At 42.1% G+C, this 17,775-nt stretch overlaps 1 protein-coding gene and 1 pseudogene across 8 annotated transcripts in view; one reads left to right on the top strand and one right to left on the bottom strand.

The window, feature by feature from the left end:
* The window catches only part of LOC148012052 (uncharacterized), a 116,145-nt gene that overhangs the window by 7,647 nt on the left and 90,723 nt on the right, over window positions 1–17,775 (bottom strand). The window lies entirely within an intron of this gene.
* On the top strand, window positions 855–3,037 carry LOC148012053 (uncharacterized; annotated as a pseudogene).

Below are 17,775 nucleotides of genomic sequence, written 5' to 3'. Positions count from 1 at the left end.
AAGACCGGCGCCCACGCCCCGCCGGCCCCCGTCCCCGCAGAAGACACATGTCGAAGATACAAGGGATACTACGCCGCCATCGGAGGGCCCTACCCTGCCGCTTTAGTCTCTCCATGTTAGACCGACCCATGCGGGACATCCTAGGATGAACACCCCAGGAGCAATTCAACACCGGACTGGGAGTACCTCTAGATTGTATCTAGTCTAGATATCATTTGTACCTACTCAATTTAGTTAGCTTCACTGGGACTTTTGAAATCTCCCAGACATTTTGTATGCAACATTTTGGTCTCATAGGCCAACTTGGCCTGTTGTAGACGTTAATATAACTTTCTTTCTTCTTTCTTTCTTTCTTTCTTTCTTTCTCTCCCTCCCTTGGGCCTCAAGCCTCAAGGCTACCCTCTAAGGCTTAAGCTCTACTATCTACATACATTGTACAATGTACATGTATTATGTTACATGTTCATTGTTACTACATACTACATAGTACATAGACTATACTACTTAGTACTATAGTCTATAGTACATACTACATGCTCATTGCTCTACTATCTACTCTCTCTCTCCTTCTTAAGTCTCTAGAGTCTAGACTCTACTCTCCCTCCCTTGGGCCTCATAATTCATTGCTCAAGCCTCAACTTTCAAGGCTCAAGGAGTCAAGCCTCAAGGGCAAACTTCAAAGGCTACTTCTCATCAAACTTTCCAAGTTTCTATCATCTATAGCATCTTCATCGGCTTCCCCATCTACAAACCAACCCACATCTACCGCGGCATCCACCTCTTCACAAAATGATAATCATGAAGGAACCACCGGTCCCACTTGAAGGAGAAGATCCGCGATACATTGATGGTCATGGTGGAATGAGGTCGATTGCCCTATGAATGGTTCGCGAGGCTGTGCTAGAGCATGGACCTGCAAACTTTGTGGATACAAACGTAGTGGTGGTGCCACAAAGGGTGCGAGCTCATCTCTTGAACGAACCCAGGAATGAGGTGAGATATTGCACAAAGGTGACCCCGGAGAAAAGACAAGAGCTTCTTGATAAGCTCGCAATCTATGAGGTGACCGAAGCGGCAAGGCGATCTCCACAAGTGCCCATTGATCCCAATCTCATGGTGGGGTCACGAGGATGTCCTATGGAGGCTAGCCGTAACTTGGGTAGAGGTGTAACATCACATACCTTCCCATCGACACCATTTGCATGTGGCCCATCCGCATCGACCACCCCATCTTCTTGTCCTCGCCAAAGTACCCTCGAGGAAAATTGGAATCCTCACTTGAAAGAAGAGACGGACATGGTCGTGGCTCGCTTCTTCTTTCATGATCACATTGCTTTCCGTGCAGCTCAGTGAGTTTCTAGTGTCAAGTAATAAATAATAAATTATTATGTTCATTTAACATTATTATTTATCATCATATTGATTCTTAACATGCTCTCTTTGATTTATGAACATTGAATAGGTCTCCATACTTTAGAGCCATGGTTACGAAGATTGGGGAATATGGTTCTTCCTATGTTCCCCCCTCTTCGGAAACCCTTCGCACCACCCTTCTCGAAAAGGAGAAGAGGAGTGTTGAGGCTGTTGCGGAAAATATGAAGGAGCTATGGGCCAATAATGGTGTCACTCTTCTAGTGGATGGATGGAGTGACACCCACAAGCAGTCTATTCATAGAGTGGTAGCCTACTCTCGTGGAGAGATGTATTTGGTTGACTCACATGACGCCTTCGGCTCCGGGAAGTCCGCCGATGTGCTTGCTGCGGAGTGGGCAACAACTTTAGAAACCATGGGAGCAGAGAATGTGGTGACCATTTGTGCAAATGGTGAGCCGGCAAATCGAGCAGCAGGGAACATACTTCAAGCCACATATCCTCACATCACCATCTCTTTTTGCATGGCCCATTGTCTTAACAATCTCATCAAAGACATTGGGGCCCTACCATGGATAGCTCTTGTCATGGATGAAGCCAACAAAATTGTCACCTTTGTCCTCAATCATGGGAGGATTCGCCATGAGTTCACCAAGAGGTCAAACCTCTCTCTCTGCTCAAATATTCAAAGACACGGTTTGCTTTCAACTTTCTCATGTTAGGTCGCTTGTCCACATGTAGCAGGGCATTACGAGGACTCTTCCTTAGTGAAGAGTTTTCTAGCATGCCAGAGGCTTCCACAGCAAGGGGGCAAGAGTGCAAAGCATGAGCAAATGACATGGCATGATGGGAAAGTGTGAAGGGCATTGACACCATGATCAAACCAGTCATGGACCTCTTGAGGTTTGTCAATGGCATGTTGCCATGCATTGGCAAGGTATATGAGGCCATGGATCGGATGATAGAGTGCCTCAAGGTTTATGTTCCTAATGAGGACTACGATGAGATCAAATCCATGTGTGTGACAAGGTAGGATGCCTACTACTCTCCTCTCCATGCAGCAGCCTACATGGTGGATACCGAATTTCAAGGTTGCAAGTAGGAAAAGGACAGAGAGGTTAGCAATGGCTTTAGGATTATCTTGGATCGTCTAGTGCTAGACGCAGGTATCAGGCGCAAAATCAGAGATCAATTGCAATTATATCATGAGAAGAGAGGTAGTTATGGATTGCCAAATGCACAGACGGATCGCTTCAAGGTTGGCTCAATATTTTGGTGGGAGGATTATGGTGCAGATAGTCCAAAGTTGCAGCAATTTGCCATCCGCATTCTCTCACAGTGTTGTAGCTCCAGTTGCTTGGAGCAACTTTGGTCAATGTATAGCCACATCGCCTCTAAGAAGAGGAACCGCCTTGGAGTGCATCGTGCCAATGATTTGGTCTTTGTGAGTTCCAACTTGCGAATGCTTTGCAAAGGCATGGTGAAGAAAGCACATTCATTCACCAAATGGGAGCAGGCACAACAAGATCTAGAGGTTGACCCACTTCACACAGCTGAGATTTTAGCGGACCTTGAGGGCATAGGTGAGGAGGAGCCACAGGTTGTCGAGGACTTCACAGAGTCCGTGGAGATTCTGCTTCAGCCCACTGTTCGACCCACTACTTAGTCTCGACTCTCTAGAGCACTCTAGACTCTTGAGTCTTACGATTTACCCTCATACTTAGCATTTGCCATTATGTCATGTGGCATTTTGACATTTAGTATTTATTTTTGGCTTTAGTATTTACACTCTCCTCCCATCTTCTATGTACATTTGTCATTGTAGTTTGAACCTTGACTCTTGACTCTTGAGTGACGAGTGGTCACAAGTCTTTTGGATTTCCTAATATGATACTCTATTTTCTTCCATTTGGTGCAAATGTGTCCTTCAAATGTTCCTCTCTTGGAGTAGATTAAGTGTGATTTTAAAATACTTTTAAAAAACAGCTTTTTAATTGCCGTTTTTCCCCCCGTACCCGGGACGGTCCTTTACCCAGGGTCCTTTACCCAACCCTGTTCCCATTCCCCGTTCCCCGTCCCATGTTACTATACTTTACACGTTTTTTTTTGCTTTATTCATTGGTTAAAAAGTCAAAAGTGTATGATGCATTTTTGGCTCTTACTACACTTGTGAAAAATCAATCTAGCTGTCAGATTAAGACTCTTCTTTGCTGAATAATTTTTTGAAGCAAAAAGCCATTACACAACACTACATATACTCCACAACAGAATGGGGTTGCATAAAGGAAGAATTGGTCACTCATGGAGATGGCCAAATGCATGCTGACGGCTAAAAAATTGCCACATGGATTCTAGACGAAAGCAATTATATGTGCTTGTCAAGTTTTAGAATAGGCACCCTACTAAGGCATTAAAAAATATAATGCTTTTTTATGTTTGGAACAGTCATAGATCTTCAATTGGTCACTTTCGTAATTTTGGGTATCTTACATATGCTCGTATTCCCAAAGCATAGTTGTCACGTACGAGAGGTACGATACGGTACGGTACGATAAAATACGGTACTAACTGGTACCTTAAGATTTTATAAGGTATGGTACGATATTAGTATGAAAAAAAATACCTTGATTATTTTGGACTAAAGATAATTGAATAGATATTTCAAGTCTAAATAGCAATGCTATTAGAGTATAGAAGATGAGTACTTGAGGGTAACATGCCAAAACCTAATGTTGCATGTGCAACATGTGATACAGCTACCTACAACTTATAACTACATGGATGGGAAGTGTAGACTTGAGAGAGAGAAGGTTGAGAGAAATTGTTTGAATCTCAAATAACCTAATCTCATGGGAGAATCATATTAATATAAGGAGCATTTAGCTCGTCCCAAAGTGTAGTTCAAATGGGAAAGATGTATCCATTAAGTTGGTACCTTATGGTACTAATACGTAAGGTACAGTACATAAAGTATGGTATAGTATCAAACCTTCCATACGTGGTACTAGTGCAGCTATGGTTGAGAGAGAGGAACAGGCTAGAGAGAAAGAAAGAGAAGGTTGAGAGAGAGAGAGAGGAGAGGGTTAAGAGAAAAAGAGTGTGAGAAGCTTGAGAGAGAGAGAGAGAGAGAGAGAGGCTTGGGGGAGAAATAAGAAAGAAAGAAGAAAAAAAAAAAGTAGAAAGAAAAAAAGAAATTTGTAGACTTAAAGGAGAGTGGCCAAAAAGTGCCCATTTTTTCGTACTAAATCGTACAGATACGTACCGTACGGATCAGTCCCTATACTACGTACGGAGACAACCATGTCCCAAAGTATTGAGAAAAAAGTTGGACAATAAGACTGTCAAGTGCATATTCATGGGGTACAGTAGTAAAAGAAAAGGGTACAAATTGTACGATCCTATTTCCAAAAAAGTTATTGTCAATAGAGATGTGCTTTTTGATTGAAAAATTAGAATTATCTCTAGCTGGTTATGATACATATCAGGCTGCAAAAGATGTGTTTGAAGGACTATTGCCTATTTCTTTTGATGATATAGCTGGAGCTTCATTCAATGAACAAAATGTTCAGTCAACTGCTCCATTAAATAATACATAAATTTAGTCTATGGTTGACCTGAATAATCAGCAAGATGTTAAACATGAGGTTCATCGAAAGCATGTACATAATCAAGAGGCTAGACCTATACCTAAATAGTACTTACAAACTCTACAAGAGAGTCACTTGGATGCTCCTCTTGCTAGTTGTACTCGAAGACAAACATGTCTGCATGATCATGCTAATGCTATGGAGTTTGTTATGGCAGCAAAATACACTTGATGATGATGAGCTTGATTCTTCTGAGGCTGCACAACAAAGTGTGCATTGAATGGCAACAATCCAAGCTGAATATAATTCAATTATAAAGAATCAAACATGGGATTTAGTTACATTGCCTGTTGGAAAGAAAGCACTTGGTACTAAATGGGTCTATAAGCTGAAATGAAAAGTGGATGGATCCATTGATAAGTACAAGGCCACGCTTGTGGCAAAAGGTTATGCGCAAAAGAAAGGCATTGATTATGAGGAGACATTAGCTCTTACATTCTGTATGACCACTATTAGGTCCATAAATTGCATTGGCTGCCCATTATGGTTGGATTGTGCATCAGATTGACTGCATTTTTACATGGGAAACTTTAGGAAGAAGTGTATGTTCAGCAGCCTTTGGGTTTTGCAGTTAAAGGACCCAAACACTTAGTTTGCAAGAGCGGAGGGATCCTTGCTGGTCATTTGTCTTTATGTGGATGATCTTCTACTCAAGGCCACATGCTGATCAAATTTCAGCATTTAAGAAAAGTTTGCAGCAAGCTTTTGAGATGTCAAATTTGGGGCCTTTGCATTACTATTTGAGCATTTAGTTTATTCATATGACTAGGGGCATTGGATTGTCACGGTCCAAATATATTGGTAAACTCCTTGAGAGATTTTGCTTCCAGCATTGCAAGCTAGTAAGTACATCGATAGAGACTCAACTTAAGCTGCCTTTGCATGATGACAGTGATATGATGGACATTCCTACATATGCTCCAACAATTGGATGCCTCCTGACAATCAAAGTGCCATTGCAGTGGCACGGAACACAATGTTTAAACCAAGCACGAAACATATTGAGATACATTATCGCTTTATCAGAGAGAGGCTACATGCAAGGGATATCAACCTTGTCCATTGTCCTACCAACAACAATGTGGTAGACATCTTCACTAAAGCTCTTCCTCACAACAAATTTGAAGCATTTCGCAATACTCTAAATTTGATCTACTCTAGTGGATGACCCTTGTATATTGATCACTTATCACTCTAGGGGGATGGTTGGGTTTTACTCGTGCTTATGCTCACACAAGAGAGCCGGTGATCAGCACATAGGACACTAGGGCACTTTTTACTCTCCATTAGAGAGGTTTGTTTTTTCCCCTAGTTATATTTTTTTCATTTAAGTATTTATGTTACACATTTTGGTTACTTACCACACATTACACACATCTATGTGTGAACACATTTTAACGCATTTACACAACCCTAAAGTCTAAGATTGTACTTTGTACTTTGTACCTTATCTTGCAATCAATCAAGTGCCAAGTTGTGACCACACAAACAAACTCTCTCTCTCTCTATTGTCGTGCATACTCTCCCAAGCTGAGTTGCTGCTATTCTTTGTTGGGATATAAAGGCCCGGTAACCTCCGTGTATAGTACACACACATTGTAAATAAGAACACACCCTTTATGTGCCCTAAGTATAAATACATTTTATTCTTTGTATACCAACACACTGTTGGTACACTCTAATCCACTCGTACTTTCACTCTGCTCACTCTCTCTCCAATCGTCACACTCATATGCTCACTTCGGCTCGACCTCGATTGCTATTTTCTGTGCCCCCTCTTGGCCCAATAACTGGTATCAGAGCCAAGACCCTGCATGCTTTCCAAGATTTAGGCGACGGATGCTGGGCTTGTAGTAGCAGGCATGCAACAGCTGATGGCAAGTAAAAGACCTGACAGCTAGGCGACTGCAGGCCGAAGTGAAAGACTAGGTGTCACCAGGATCAGGCATGGTGCTGAGCGTGTGGCGACCAACAAGCAGTAGTTACAGCATGGAGCATGCAGCGCTAGCGGGCATGACGATTCACATAAGCAACAATCGCGATGACTTGCAGGGCATAGGTGGGGACGACGGTAGAGACACCGCGAGCTGAAGCATGCTGGGCGACAGCGGGTGACATCTGCAGGCAACGTGACATGACAAGGCAGGGTCAACGGACCCCCCCCCCCCCCCGATCAGTTCCTTTGTTTTTTTAAAAATCAATTTTTTCTCTAATCCCCTCATTACCACTTGTCTTTGATGGGGGTTCACATGCCATAAGCACAAATCACAGATTTGTGAGGATTCGAGCCAGAAATTTGGGGCTTTTCCCATATTTGATCTCATTTAGACCAACAGTGACTTTCGAGTCAGAAATTGCAGACACTACGAGTAGTAACCCAAATTAATTTGGGGATTTTGCCAAATTAGTCAAAATTTTGCCCCTTTGAGCAAAATTTCACCTATGCCTTACATAAAGATGGGTGTCACTGATGACATTCTGATAGACATTAAGGGTTTAGACACAGGTTATGCAATATGGGAGAAGCTGAAAACTACTTATGAGATCACCACACCTGTTAATCAGGTGCATTTAATGCGCAAGTCGATGAATATGCGATTGGATGAGTCAAAGCCTACAGCTGAGCACTTGAGTGCATTTACAAGGATTCTAAATCAGCTCAAAGATGCAAACTTGGACTTTGATGATAAGTTGAGGGCGATCTTTTTGATCCTCACACTGCTTGACTCTTGGGAGACCTTGGTGGTTTCACTCAGCAATAACCCCAATCTCTCATATGATGGGGTAAGGGGTTCTACCTTGAATGAAGAAATTAGACATATGTCTAATGGAGAAGGCAGCAACTGAGCTTACAATGTAAGAGGCAAGGCTGAAAAGAAAAATGTAAATGCACAACATAGAAACAGGAGCAAGAGCAAAGGAAAGGATAAGAGTAACATTACTTGCTATCACTGTGGTCGGAAGGGCCACAAGAAACTTGATTGGAGGTACTACAAGAAGGAATAAGAGAGAAAGAAGAATGCATAGCATATTTTGGGTATGAAAGATTTAGGGAATGCATAGCATATTTTGGGCATGAGGATTCATAGAGATAGAATGCAGAAATTGTTGCTTTTATCTCAAGAAAAGTACATTGGAAATGTACTGGACAGATTTAACATGGTTGAAGCTAAGCCTTTTGGAGTACCCTTACCTCCTTATCTTAAGCTTAGCAAAGCCAATAGCCTGAAAGATGACGCAGAAGCAAATGCTATGAAGGGAGTTCCTTATGCATCAGCTTGTGGCTCTCTTATGTATGCTATGGTTGCTACTCGTCCAAACATTGCTCATGCAGTGGGAGTTGTTAGCAGGTTTATGTCAAGTCCTGGCAAAGGACATTGGAAAGCTGTCAAATGTATTCTTCAATACCTTAAGGGTACACAAAGAAAAAGTATTTGCTATGGGCAGGGTGCACTTAGTTTGCAGGGTTATTGTGATGCAGACATGGCACGTGACTTGGACACTCGTAGGTCCACCAATGGTTATGTCTTTACAGTTGCTAGTGGGGATGTTTCTTGGTGTTCCAAGTTGCAGAATATTGTTGCACTGAGTACCACTGAAGTTGAATACATATCAGCTATTGAGGCTTCTAAGGAAGCTATATGGTTGAGCAGACTTGCAGATAATCTCCGCATATCTATGGGTATTGCAGTTTTGGGATGTGATAGCCAAAGTGTTGTGTATCCGGCTAAAATTGCCATGTATCATTCACACACATAGCATATAGATGTGCGATATCACTTCATCAGACAGATTCTGGAAGATGGTCAAATCACATTGACCAAGATTAAAACGCAACATAACCCTACAGATGTTCTCACTAAAAGTCTAAGCAAAGCTTAGCACGAGTATTGCATTCAACTAGTGGAAGTTGGTTAGCTAGAGGTTTAACAACTCTTTGTGTCTAGGATCATGAGGTCATCCTACACAGAGTGAGACTAGCACTAGAGGTGTCCCACACAAGTGCAAGTGCAAAAATCAATTGGCATTTGGTTTTCTTATCGACCTGGCAGATAGCACCCAGTGTGGCATCCAATTGGGATATAGATGGGTGAGCAAGGATCAAACTTCTAGGTGGGACCTGACATTAGCCCAACCCAGCAAATCCTCCCAACCAAGTTCTCTTGATAATAGCTTGGCACATTGCTTCATGTTCGTGTTTCTCCTCGGCATGTGTGTTTCGGCTCCGTCCCTTAGTGCAAAACTTTCTTCGTGGGAGACTATCATCCATCATTACCCAGAGGTAGGGCTAGGGATCATGGATATATAGTATCACAATCTAGCCTTATTGGGCAAGCATGGTGCAAGAACTCATCCCAAGAGCACAAACATGGAAAGTCCTTCTCCAGGAGGACTTTCAAGAGTGCAAACCTCAGCCAAGTGGGAATTGGAGAACGTCTCTAAGGTGAATCTTCACTACAGCATAATCGCACCACCCAAATCCTCTTTTCTTCATAGCCTGATAAAAGTTTGGCAAGGCCTGAGTAAGGCCCTCGTACAGAGGGGGGGTGGAGAGAGAGAGAGAGAGAGAGAGAGAGAGAGAGAGAGAGAGGAAAGGAGGTTGTGAGTAGGACACTGACCGCCATGCCCTTGGTCCTTGAAGTTCATAATAAGGAAAAGTTTATAGTGTATCATGATGGATGGGTGATTATCACTAGTCATTGGTCTAACTAATCGTGCATGGCCTATAGGATGCTGAGATTTATAGTATGGAGCTATAATGGAGCTCTTCAAACGGATGCTAGTTATTTTGAGAACACTTTCAAGATTGTAGATATTGCTACATATATTGAGATATACCAATGCACTAGTAAGCATTTACCAAAGGTACAAGGATATAGATGGAAGTAATTTTTTTGCCCTCAACCAACCAACACTGTAGGGAAACAAGAGGATCTAGAGGACTAGCATTATTATTTAGGGAGGTGCTCTGTGATGATCGAGTACATGTAGTTCATAGAGATACCAAGGCACAATGCCTAGGAATCCGAGTATACAAGGATGGACTCCGAGAGTTACACATAGTAGTTTGCAATTTCCACTAGTTGGTTCCAAGTACTATGATTTGCCACTTTATGAGGATACCTTACCATTTGCCAATATGGATGACATATTGCTATTTGGGGATTTAACTGCACGCACAAGTACTATTCCGACAATGATGTATGATACATGCAATGCCACGTATCGAGAGATTATCTTAGAGGATACGAACATGTAGAGATCATCATGTGACACTAGGGAGATAACAAAGTGAGATAACATTTCATTGCATTGGAGAGTGCACACAAGAAGGTCATCTTTAATGGCTAGTCGCAATGACCAAGTTCATGGGGGCTCACAAGTTGGTTTTGAGCTTAAAATGCATTATAAACTGATCAGCTCTTTACTATAACACCAAAACTCCATTATTTCAAAACTTTCATTTTAAAAAATTCATTCTTAGAGTGTCTGTGTCACATAAGCCAAACCCTAATTTGGGAAGATCCACTCATATTTTAATAGACATGCTGCCCACCACTTAGGGCCATTCTGATTTGCAAACTCTATCAACTAGCACCCATTCTACATTGCTATCTCCAGGCTGATGGGCCCCCTGGCAGCTATTGCTATCATACCTACTACATTCCAGAGCTGTTTTCAGACCTGCATTTGATGCTGTTTGCTGCCACCACGATCAGCCTGAACCCGACAGATGCAAACAGCCACCAAGATCACAGCCAGAAGGCTATGTCTGAAGTTTTTCGCTGCCAAACCTGTGTTTTGGTTGCTGCACTGCCCGTCTTCACTCTGTACAACCACGCATGCCCTACTGCTGCTGCCTATGATCAGCCTGATCACGACAGGTTCATCACCGTTGTATGCATTTGCTGCTGTTGGTCAGATGTAGATATTGTCTGCTGCATTTCGGGATCTGTGAGTACAGCACGCTCTCCAGCTCACACTCTTTGCCCCGATCCTAGAGACACGGGAGTTTGAGTATTTGTATTCACCCTACATAGTGTGTTTATTGCATGAGCATTGTATTTATTCATTATTCTTCTTCTGTGTTTATTGTTTCTCAATTACCCTAACCCTACTGATTTCTTTATCACTCTGTGCTTTGACATACAATTGTGTTTGTTATCTCTAGATGAGTATTTCTTCACATGGTATCAAAGCTAGGTACTCACTCAAGAAAACTAGAGTTTTGATTGGAAAGCTCATCTGAAACACAAACGTTTAGAGGGAAGCTGACTTCAAACGCTTCCGAACCACTTAAACTTCCAGTACATCCTATGCGCAGAACGGCTTCACAGCTTGCCTACCCTAGTGGAAAGACTTCTAACTACCAAGGACTCTATAGACCTTTTGACATTTCACTGGCTGTGTACGACTTGATTCTCATGTATCAATCCCACCGAGCCATTGAAGGTAAACACGACCATTTCCCTTTACATGGTTCACATAAATCTAAATATGTTCTAGGATCATCAGAACCTCCATTAAGGGGCAGGTTCCCCCCTATTGGAGAAAGAGATTCAATGTATATTCCATTCTTCAAACCTAATATATCTACTCTAGTGTAATGTACATGAGTTTCTACTTCTGACCCTTCTTCTTTTGCTTCCGCATCTATGCAAGATTCTAGAACACATTATGAGAAAGATAGATTCTAGTTTGTTTACTATGGAATAAGTCTTGACGAGAATCAATGTTTGTATGTTAACACAGGTAGATGTGGACATAAGAAACAATCAAGTACTTCTTCTTGTTTTCTTTCTTTTGAGTTTTGTGTCTCCTAGTCCATCAGAAGTTGACACGGCATCTTTATATTCATTTCCATCATCGTCCACATTTCAATTTCAATCATTAAAATTTGAAAATCCATCTAATGCATTCACCTGCTCCACATCTTCCCCACAATTTCAAATCCCACCCATCCCACTATTTTCTTCCATTGCACCCACATCTATATTTATACCATTTTCCATATCACCAATTGCTATACCACTTGTCCCACCACATGCCACTTTAGGTTCTCTATGTTTGCACACCAAGGCCTTTGGGGCACACCTCTAGAGTCACCATACCAGGCAGCTTGATGCCTCTCATGTAGCACCTAGTTACCCTCTTTTCTATCCTATGCCACCCTACCTATCCCCCTTCTTATTAGGCTGTCCACCCATTTGCATCAACCAAGCATGTGCTAGATTCCGTACACTTGTGGGAACTTGTTTAGAGGTAGGAACCCCATCCTCACCCCTGCCAATTCTCATATGAGGTAGTGGCTCTTGGAAGGGCAAAAATGTCATCATTATAGTCAAGTTGATGCAAGGTCTTATGTTCAATTATCACCCCTTAGCTCCAACCCTTTGACCTTGCATTTGAGCATTGGGCACATCTAGTCAATCGCTAGGTGGCTCACGATCAAACCCCACAAATCAACCTTGACCATGGGCTCCAAGAGTTCAAAATCACTGAGGATAATTTGACTCTAAAGTTTATCATGATTACTCGTTGAATTCACCACCATTGGCTTACCCAAGTCAATAAATGAACAAGTCATTTTGTTCATGGATAAATTAACTCAAATATACCTTAATTTTATCCAACAAGACATCTTACACCCCAATTACACAACTATGAGTTTGAGTATCAGTCACTGTGTTAGGTGGCCTTTAGCTTCCTAGAAGGTGAAGCAAGGTGGTGGAAAGAACAACACCAAGACTGAGTCAAGTAGTGAGGAGCAAAGTAACTCCCTTCTAGGATTGATACTGGGTTAGCAAAATGTTCCCAAAAAGAGTATCAATCAAAGGCCAAGGGCTACTCAAACTCTCTTCCCCATCTACAAACACGAGTACATCAAGTGAGGGCCCTTTAACCCCACTTCCACAATCGGGAGGGGATCGTCCTCCACCCCAACAAGGTAGACACACTCGTCACATGGCAGCTAGATTGTCTACTCCCGCTACACCCTACGGGCTATCTGATTGGAATTTGGTCTACTAATGACACTATTTTGGACTTCCATACTCAAGCACCCCTTGTCTCTCTTAATGATAGGCTTGATGTGTCCCCATCTCTTTCTAAGTCTGTCTCTACATCGAGCGCACATCTAGAGGTAGTTAAGCCCAATTTTTGTAGAGATCCTCCAATCAAACAGATCATGGAACCTTCCGCTTGTCCAGATGTGGTCAACAATGACCATAGTCCTACTACACTTTCGACTTGCGTATCACTTGATTCTTACAAGACACGTTCAAAACCCAACACATTGCACTCAAAAGCACTTTTCATTGAAGCTGAGGTATGTGTATTGAATGGTCTTATGTGGTATTTTTTTACCTTGTCTTGTTTTTTGAAGTTAGCACTAACCCCTACAGGACCTAGAGTGGTTCGAAGCAAAGACTTGGATCATTCGGCACCCATTCTCTTGGTCGCCCCTTCCTTGATGGAGTTTCACACTCTAGAGTCTGGACCAACAAGGAGTCTTTTCCTCGCAATGTTGAGTTATTGCCTTCCTTGAGGCAACCTTGGAGGCCATTCATTTCACATGTTTTTCGTTGGACAAGCATTTCCCTCTTTGGTTGCTTCTCCTTTCCCCCCATTGACATCAGCATCTTGAGAAGAGAAGGGCTGCTTATTTCTCCTTCCACAATCCGAGCGAGGACGTGGTCTCCTACTCTTAGTGTTTATAGCATTTTGCTTACTTCATGGACATTAATATTGTACTTTGTTTCATTATCCGTATCATCAAGATGATTGTAAAAGGGCACTCGAGCAAGTAAACAATTCCCCTACAAGGGCATTGTCCAAGTGAAACTTGCATAACATTTCGCATGAGCATGAAATATTGCATTGCCTTTGCATTACCACATGCTTTGGCATTCTATTCTTGCAAACATGCATCTGCGCAAATTTATCCCCTTTAGGTTGAAGAGTGGTTCACTCTTGATCCACCATATTCATGGCAACTCACAAGCAATCTCCCTAGGCAATTTCTATGGCATCTCTATATGCATGCTTCCAATACCTTTCTTCTTCATGAACACCCACGAGTGCTTGGGCTAGATTGCATTTTTTGTGGTATGTTAGATCTAACCATCCCTTTTATTTTCCCCAAGGGCACAAATACTTAATAGGATCCACCCTTCCCCCCTTTAAAAAAGACATGCACGCACACACGTTTATTTTATTTTTTTTAACAAACAAACAAAAAACTTCAAAGTGGTTCCATCCCCTTTGGAGGTCCTAGTAGGCCACTGAGCAACCGACAAGCACCTTTTGTCTGATGCCTTGGCCTCTCTGGGTAACCCTTTGGGCTTTCTTGGTAAGTTTAACCATCACCTCTATACTCTTGGTAGGTCCTTGACTAGCCGACTTGCACCCTTGGCTTGATACCCTAGCTACTTTGGGTTGGGGCCCCTTGGGGAGATTATAAACTTAATAGCTCATTTTATAGCCCCAAAACTCGTGTCCCATAAGCCAGAACCTAGTTTGAGAAGATACACTCATCTATAAATAGACAAGCTGCCCAGCACTCAACCCCATTTTGATTTGCAAACTCTTCATCCACTATCGCCCATTCTACAATACTATATACACCCCTTCTTGGCAGATTCTTCAGTTTGTGTTGCACCCAGTGCTTCTCCAGCTTGAGGCACCCCCTGGCAACTGTTGCCATCATACCTATGTTTCGTAGCTGTTATCATAACTGCGCTTGATGCTGTTTGCAGCTTCCCTGATCAGCCCAAGCCCAACTAACACACATAGCTTCCAAGATCACAGCCAAAAGGATGTGTTTGCACTTTTTTGCTGCCCACAAGCATCTTCTCTCTCCTGAAGTGATGCCGCCACTGCAGGATGATCTGTGTTTTGCTGCCAAACCTGCATGTTTGTTGCTGAATTGCCCGTCTTCACTCTGTACAGGCCAGCCAGCTGCTGCTACCCATGATTAGCAAAATCTAGACAAGTTCATCACTATGATATGTGTTTGCTGCTGCTGATCACATACAGATATTGTCCACTGCATTTCGGGATCCTTTAGAGTATGAGTCACTCTCCAGCTTACTCTCTCTGCCCGAATCCTAGAGAAACGAGAGTTTAAGGTCTTGTATTCACCCTGCATAGTGTGTTTACTACATGAACATTGCATTTCTTCATTATTCTTCCTCTCTGTTCATTGTCTCTAGGTTACCCTAGCCCCACTTAGTTCTTTGTTAGTCTGTGCTTTCTCATACAATTATACTTGTTATTTGTAGCCAAGTATATCTTTACAATTGGAACCACAAGGGGGGATCGAGTACACTACACTATGTGAGTAGGTCACCCTCTTTGTTGCCAGCCATCATTGACTTTACACTCTCATACAACAAGAGCTCACTTGCCACTCTAGTTTCTAGATACCCTAGATAACTGTTTTTGCAAGAGATGGCTCACGTATATAGAGGCTCAAGCAGCACCAAGAGCCAATCCTCTCTCTCAAAAGCTCCCGATTATGTACGTGGATCGGTTGCCTTTCTTAGAGAAAGCCAATGACTTGGGGACATTGAAATTACATGCGTAGTGAATAAGTGCAATCTAGCATTTAATATCCTAAAGCAAGAGCAATAGAAGAATATGGTAAAACTCATTGCCAATGTGGCTCCATGTGAAGGATGAACCAGAGTCATGACCAGAGTCACATACAACAACATGAGGACGAAAAGATTGATGAAGAGGGAAAGAGGATTGATAGAGCCCTTGATCCTATTCAAGCCACATGGGCAAAATATGGTTGCTTCATTCTCATGGATGGATGGAGTGATCATAAAAAAAGGGGTATCATCAACATACTTATTTCATGTCCACTCGGCACCTGGTTTTTGCGGGTTGTCGACACTGGCAAGAAGGGGAGGAAAACAACAAGTGCCTTCATCTATTGCCACATTCAATAAGCTATCAATGAGATATACATTTTCTTTTAAATTTGTTTCTTTCATTATTTATGAATCATAATTATCTATCTCCCTATTCTCTCTAATATCTATCTCAATTCTCTCTTTCCTCCAAGCCTCTCTCTCTCTCTCTCTCTCTCTCTCTCTCTCTCTCTCTCTCCTTGAAAGTTCAATCTTTCGAGCCTCAACTCTCTCTTTCTCTCTCAGATCTCTAAGTATTGTAATTTGTGATTGTAGGTGGACCCCTCGAATGTGCTACAAGTTGTTACTAACAATCCTTTAAATTGTTGGCATATGGGCCATTTGCTTGAGGTAGAGTTCCCCACAATTGTGTACTGCATATGCAAGTCATTGTTTGGACTTGCGCATGGAGGACATTGGAAAGCTCAAGTGGGTGAAGAGGGTGGTCCGCAAAGCCACATCAATTGTCACCTTCTTCACAGTAAGTTGAGCGCAAGTGCTATGGAGTGCAAGACTAGAATGAGCAGGGATAGTGCTGAGAGCCAAGAGAATCGAATATGAGTGTACCACTGTGTTGCACGGTACACAAAGAGTAAAAATATATTTATATGTTAGGGTACAAGTAGAGGGTGTGTTCACATCTGTAAGTTTATACATACGGGATGAATGGGAGTTTATACCCAACAACCTTCCACTTAAAGGTCCAAAGTGGTCCCTTTAAACTATCGAACTCCCACTAGTTGAATGCAATGCTCAGGCTGAACCTTTGCAAGGATTTTAGTGAGAACATCTGCAGGGTTATCTTGGGTTTTAACCTTAGTCAGTGTGACAAGGCCATCATCCAAGGCCTCTCGAATGAAGTGATACCAAACATCTATGTGTTTGGTATGTGCATGAAACATGGCATTTTAGCCAGACATACTGCACTCTGGCTATCATAACCAAGCACTCGAGTATGTGAAGAAAGACCAAAATCCTTGACCAAATGGCCAAGCCAAATAGCTTCCTTAGAAGTTTCTGTGGCTGAAAACCATGGCGTAAACCAAAGAATCACAAGCTAATGCATAAGAGTTTCCCTTCATAGCAGTAGCAGCTGCATCATCTTTTGAGCAATCAACTTTGCTAAGCTTTGTATATAGACACACCAAAAGGCTAAGCATCAGCCATACTTTGTTGATGTACTTGTCTTAGGAGAGAGACAACAAGCGCTGCCCTCTATCTCTTTTAATACACATGCCCAAAATGTGTTCAGCTGGTCCCAAATCTTTCATCCAGAAGGCTGAACTCAGCTGCCTTTTAAGAGTATGCAAAGTACTCTTATGCTTTCCTACAATCAACATATCATCCTTATATAAAACCAAGACAATAAGACTTCTATCATCAACCTTTTTAGTATATAAGCAATGATCTACATGGCTACTTTTGAATCCATGGCTAAGCATAAACGTATCAAACTTTTTATACCAGTGTCTAGGGGCTTGTTTCAGCCCATATAAGCTGTGTTTCAGCTTGCAAACTAAATGCTTTCCCTAAAATAGTAAAACCTTCAAGTTATTTCATGTACAGCTCTTCATCCAGATCACCATGAACAAAAGCAATCTTCACATCCATCTCATCCAACTCTAAATCCAAGAATGCAGTGAGAGCAAACAAAACACAGAGCGTAGTCATCTTCACCACTTGTGAAAAAACCTCCTGGAAGTCTATGCCTTCCTTTTGTATATACCCTTAGCAACCAAACATGCCTTCTATTTGGGCTTCCCATCAATACATTTCACCTTATAAACCCATTTATTAGGAATAGCTTACCTATCCTTGGGCAAAGGTACAAGCTCCCA

Source organism: Lygodium microphyllum, chromosome 27, assembly GCF_053477565.2.
Source record: "Lygodium microphyllum isolate KBCC chromosome 27, Lygodium_microphyllum_v1.1.10, whole genome shotgun sequence".
NCBI lineage: Eukaryota > Viridiplantae > Streptophyta > Polypodiopsida > Schizaeales > Lygodiaceae > Lygodium > Lygodium microphyllum.
Note: the sequence above shows the minus strand (reverse complement) of the source record. Positions and strands in the feature narration are given on the sequence as shown.